We start from the raw sequence: 6666 nt of genomic DNA, 5'->3' as shown, positions 1-6666 counted from the left end.
AAGAAGGTACTTATGCCTCATGCTATGTGCTCGTGCTAAACTAGACATTAGGGTCTGGGGAATATCATAAAGTATACGTCCCCCAGCTAAAACAAGGAAAATATCACAAGTTTCGTCATTCGTAGAAAAATAACGTCATTCCCCTCTAATGTTTAGCATGATCCAAAACATAACAGTGCCCACGTTCATGGACAGGCTTCCAAGGGCGACGTTATATTTCCCTTGGTCCTCTATCCTAAAGACTCCTGCCCTATAATGCTCATGTAAATTCTCATAGTTATAGGTACATATTATCGACCAAATAGGCTTGTGAGTCTTGTATTTCAGCGGGCCTAGCAAGTCCAAGAACAAAGGCTAGCAAGAACCTGGTAATTTCCATTGGTTCATCCTCAATGATGATGGGGGACACTTGTTCTCCATCTGGTCTATCAAAGAACTTACAATTATCATAAAAATAAGATGTAAGTGCCAGAGAATAATGTTCATCAGGTCTTACCATTAGCGGTTCCCAGCCTACGTATATGATCACCTCGCGAAACCAAGCGCCATAGGTGTCGTTTTGGAACAAATCTTCAAAAGAATGCTTCGGTATGATTGTAAGAGATGTCATCACAATAAATACATTCTAAATGAGCTGCAAATGACCCTGGAAAACTCTCAAAAAAAAATAAATAAAAAAAAATAAAAAATTTAGGGTTTGTGAAGGTCAGGGCGCGGGTCGCGCCCTCAGGTCCGAATCGAGTTACAGGCGTTTTAACGCTAGGCGAACTCAGAATTGGTCTTGCTAGGGCACGGGGAGCGCTCCGTGTGTGCGGAGTAGGATGAAGGGAAAAACAAAAAGGAAAAAGGTAGAGGTTTAGGGTGAGAGATGAAAGTGAGATGTGTGGGTTTTGAGTGTAGAATGAAGAAAGTATATATAGGGTTTTAGTTTCTAAAACGAATTAACAAGTTGCCCAAAAAAATTTAAGGCAATTGCCGGAAACAAAATATTTCAAAAACCTAAAACGGAAACAACCCATATGCATTATTCTAAAACAAACCTAATATCTTTTAAATTGAATTTAGAATAACAACTTCCTAACTCATTGAAATTTCATCCTACCACAATATCTAATCATAGTCATGCCAATATTGGCAACATTCCCACAATTCATCGTAAAATTACTTCTAAAATGGTAGATCATAAAACAAACAATGTTAAAAGAAATAATACCACCCCCAAACAATTCGGGAAGGTGGGATTAACGCAAAAATCATCACATGCGTTGAAAAGAACCAAATTAAATTAAAATCAAATATCAAATAACAATTAACTACTGAATTCAACAACTTAACATCCAAACTAATAAAAACAATAAAATAAATAACATCAAAACAACAAATTTTTCTAACAGCCACGAGATGAAGATGGCCCCTGAGATGAAGATGGGGCCTGGGATGAAGATAGGCCCGAGCCATCTGTCCTTCGGCGACAACGTTCATGCCTCACAGACTCCCCTGAGGAAGAACCCCCCATGGGTGGCATGCGTTCTAGAATCTTTACTCGGAATCGGCGCTGTGCTTCCATCTCTGCCTTCATTTCTTTAATCGATCCCATCGGCCGGACTAGAGTCTCCATGTTATACTGGAGATCCTTCCCACCATCGTTGAGTTGTTCATAATACGTCTGAAGGTTCTTTTGTTTATTTCGAATTATAATCTGCCTAGTCCGTAAATCTTCACAAATACCATAAACGCAACGCAAGCCACTATGCAACACTGACATGTGTTCTAAATCAGAAGTACAATTCTCCAAGGCATTGGCATCCAAACATGTCATATCGTCCATCTCATCATCCAAATCAACCACCCTATCCTCCGGCAAGTTCCAAGTCTTTTGGATACACTCCGTATAAATAATTGCTTTTGAATGCAATTTTAACATAATACGATCAGATTTTGTAATAGCTCTAAAAGACATCATGATCTTAGTGATCAATACCGGGAAGGGTGTAATACTCTTTCCAACTCCTCTAATCATATTTAAAATAAACTCGAGGATGCATAATTTATACCTCTTCTCCTATAATATCCAGAGAACTTGCAGACAGGTCAGACCGATGTCGCTGACTTTCTCTTTCCCGATGACGTTCTTACCAATCCATCGAAGCTCTGACCCGGTGGTTGGTTCGCCTGAATATTTGTCGGACCGGAATGAGAATTCGGATTGTACCGTCCCTCTATGACAGTGTCCTTCATCAATACAGGAACTCCAGCATACTGAAATTCCTGCAAGGTGGCTTCAAGATGGCATTCCGGCGTAATACCTAAGATATCAGCCAACAACTCTGTAGAAACTTCTCTCCTCATCCCAGCCACTTTCACAAAAAATTTCTGACCCTCCAACTCCCTCTTCTTATAGAATTGTTCGGCCAAATCGGAGTGGTAGAAATCGTTCATCGAATACCACAATTTCGTCCAATCCCTACGAATCATCTCATCACTATAAAACGGCACAAAGTGGTCGGCAGTAAAAGCTTGTTCCGATAAAATTCTTCGTCTTTGAGCCATTGAAGTTTTGAAACGATTTGTGGGATGAAGACAATGTAGGGAACGAGTTTGAATGTGACTCACTCACAAACTTAGAGTGGTGGCGATTGTGAAAATTTATTATTTTGGTAATTTTTTTGTATTTTCGGTGGGTAAGTTGGTGTTGGATAATGGTGTAGAGTAAGACTCGCGATTTGGAGTGGGTTAAAACTTTTGGCGTGGTGTTTTTTTTTTTTTTGGTTAGGGTTTTGTGGGTGCTAATGGTGGATTTGGAATAGAAATCGCAAACTGATTTTGGTTTGAGGAAGGAGACACAAGTGCACGGCACATGCGTACGAAATTTTTTCGCCCAATTCGATTTTTAACATTTCCAATTTTATGCGCGCAAACTTCAAACTAAAATTACTGATTCAGACACTTATCAAGTTTAAGAAAATGGAGACCGATTTAAGGGAGACCGGTAGTAACATAACTTAGGATGCGGTTTTGATCGGTGTTCGCTTTTTTTTTGCTAAAGTAGAAAAAAATAAATAAATCTCTTTAGGGTCGCTTTGGTGTTCTCTTAGTTCTTTCCCACTAATAGTAAAATCCCCTCCGTCGCGAGCCGGTGGGTTTTAGTGGTTGTTTATAGTAACGTCCCTCTTCTTCCTCCTATCTGGCTGGTAAAATCCTCATCTAAGTATATAGATTGAGTTACAGAGAGGTTCAAAGAAGTAGTTGGGGATTGTTTGGTTTAGGGCTGGTAGTTTTCACTGGTTGGAACTAGAGTATGGCTTCTCCTAGTAACCCAAACAGGGATGGGAATACTAAATAGTACCTCTTGGAGCTCGTTGTTTGGTAGAACCGGATCTGCAGAGTCAAATGTGGCTTTTAAGTCGTTTTCTCCCATTTTGTTGATGGAGTTGCTCCGGTTCCCAACAGATTTCTTGGAACAAGGAATAAAGGAATGGGATGATTATTTAGTGGGGTATTTCCTCGCATAAGAGAATGTCCTTTTTGACCGGAAGAAATCTTGGAGAAAAAGTGGAAACCGAAAGGGTCTTTTGATATTACCACGACAAAAGGAACTCTTTTTATATGAGTTTTCTGAGCTCGGAAGATCGTCAAATGGTCTTTGGATGAAGGACCGATTTTTATTCGGGGTAAAGTGTTTGTAGTTAAGCCATGGGCAGTTGAGGTTGATAACTACAAAAACAAGGTAGCGTCCATTCCTCCTCGTGGGTTAAAGGCGATGGATGTCCCAAAAGAAATGTGGACATTTGATGGACTATCATACCTAGCTAGCTTAGTGGGAGGCACGCCAATGTTTATGGACGACGCTGGCAAATTAAAGGAAAAGATTATCCTTTCTTGCGATTCTATATCGAAGTTCCCGTGAACTATGAATACAAAGATGTAATAACCGGTAAAAATTTGGGAACGAGGGGAGGTAGACATACCATTGGAATACCCATGGAAGCCGAAGTCTTGCACAAACCTGTAATAAGTTTGGACATCGCGGCAGAGCAAAGTAATGTAAGAACGACTAGGGTATGGCGTAAAAGGGCAATGCAAATAAATGGGGCGTAAAACAATAACAACGATGCGACATAGGGGGAGGAAATGTGAGTCAAACGGGGAATGAATCTGAAAATGTTCAAGGTGATGATAGTGAAGGAACAGAGGAGCGAGCAGTTGTGATTATAGATACAGAACAAGGGGTGGGGACTGGGAATGTGTACAGTGGTGAGATAACACTGGGTAGCATGGAGGACACTGGCCAGCAGGCCCAGAATCAGATTGTATCACTCAGTACCATAAATGTAGTGACTCCAGGATGTGTTGAGAGCTGTTTTGGAGAACAATCTTCTGAGGCTCTGAGCCGAGGAGCTATACACACGCCTATACAGCACATGAGAGGCATACACCCGGAAGTTAACGTATTCTGTGCAGAGAGAAATATTTTCGAGGAACCGCGGACACTGAAAGATGATGATATATCCGATCTGAGCGAGTTGTTGAGGGGACAAGGTGGTATCGACTAGACAAGAAATAGAAGAAGTGGAGAGGACTGCAGTGCAAACAAGAGCTCAGAAGCAAAGAGAAGAGCAGAAATAGCAGCCTGAGTCAGGGAAGAGAGGTAGGGGGAAGAACAAAGGGTGTGGAAAAAAAAAGGCCATAAATTATTAGACTTTGTAGCTGGAATGTTAGGGGAATAAACGACTGCACGAAAGCGAAGCAGTTGAGGAAGTTTATAAAAGAGAATAATATAAGTTGTATGGGAGTGTTGGAAACCAAGGTTCAAATGGAGAAATTGGTGAGAATTAAAAGTGTAGTGTGTCCGCAATGGCAGTTGGAACATAACTATACAACTGACGAATATGGGCGCATCTGGATTGGTTGGGACCCAAGTATATTGACTGTTCAGAAGGAGGTGGAAGGGGGTCAATTTGTGCACTGTAAGGTTACAATTTTGCAGCAAAAAGGTCGACTTTTGGTAACTTTCGTGTATCACGAGTAATAAGCGAAAAGATAGGCTGATTTTGTGGGAGGAGATAAAGGCCTTAAGTGTAGGTATTCATGGGCCTTGGTGTGTCATGGGAGACTTCAATAATGTGTTATTCTCCCAAGAAAGAATCGGGGATAGAGCTGTACATCCGAGGGAAACGCAGCCGTTCACAAGTTGTTTGAATGTAGCAGGGCTTTTTGAGCATAATGTGTCAGGGTGTTACTACACTTGGAATAGTGGAGGTGCAAGCATGAGAAAATGGTCGAAGCTGGATAGATGTGTAGTCAATGCTGACAGGGCAGCTCAGACCGTGGCCACAATAGTGGAAGTTTTAACCCAGGGGTTATCAGATCACTGCCCGTTGGTTATGTCGTTCTACAGCCCAGAAAGAAACCATCCCCCATTCTGGTTTTGCAATTTTTGGATGCTACACAAGGATTTCCAGGCATCGCTAAAGGAGTGTTGGGAAATACGAGATCATGGTAGCCCACCTTTCATGTTGACTAGTAAATTGAAATGCCTAAAGGCTAGTTTGAAAGGGTGGGCAAGATCTTAAGCAAGGACATTCAAAGGAGGGTCGAAGAAGCAAGAATGCAACTACAGAACCGCAAGACATGCTACATAAGAATCCGGTTGGATCATGTGCCACGAGTGCTCATGAGTACGAGCTAAGAGATAAGCTATGTAGCTTGATAAAAATGGAGGAAGCAGATATATTTCACAAAACGGATATTGAATGGTTGTGCTTCGGGGACAGGTGCAGTGCATACTTTTTCAATGCGATAAAGGAAAAAAAAACCCGAAATTCAGTGGGGGTAATTACAGATGCACAAGGTATAAAAAGAGAAGGGAGGGACCACGTAGCAAAGGCGTTTCTACAGTACTATATGGAGCTGCTGGGAGTGCCCTCGGAAGCTTACTGTGACCCTGGGTTTCTCAATACCCTCACAGTAAAAGAGATCGATCAGGCCACAAGTGATTTTCTTATTGGCCCTATTTCGGCAGACGAGATAAAGGAAGCTTTGTTTGGTATGGAGGACAATAAATCCACTGACCGGACGGATTAATGCCCGCTTCTTCAAAAAAAAGAGCTGGGATGTGATTGGAGCAGAGTTTATCAGATCTATCCAATATATATTCAAACACAGGAAAATTCCTGGAGGCATTAATGCCACCTTTCTCTGTCTCATACCGAAGATGAAAGATGCAGACTCTGTTGGCTCGTTTCGTCCAATAGCTTGCTGTAACACGTTGTATAAATGTGTGTCGAAAGTCATAACTAATAGGATGAAGTAGTGTATATCGGGGATTATCTCGAATGCCCAATCAGCCTTCATACCGGGGAGGTCGATATAAGACAATCTGGCTGCTAGCTCATGAGTTGCTAAGGGGGTATTCGAAAAACAAAGGCGAAAGAGGTGTGCAATCAAACTTGATATCAAAAAGGCGATGACTCTGTCTCATGGCAGGCCCTTGAAGCCATCTTGGGACGATTCAAGTTTCCTGGGTTGTTCATAGAATGGGCTAAAATGTGCTATACCACCCCTACATTTTCAGTTATGGTGAATGGGATGCCGGAAGGTTATTTTGAAGGAAGAAGAGGTTTGCGGCAGGGGGACCTAGTCTCGCCGTATTTGTTTGTATTGGTT

This window comes from Coptis chinensis, chromosome 2 (genome assembly GCF_015680905.1).
Source record: "Coptis chinensis isolate HL-2020 chromosome 2, ASM1568090v1, whole genome shotgun sequence".
NCBI lineage: Eukaryota > Viridiplantae > Streptophyta > Magnoliopsida > Ranunculales > Ranunculaceae > Coptis > Coptis chinensis.
Note: the sequence above shows the minus strand (reverse complement) of the source record.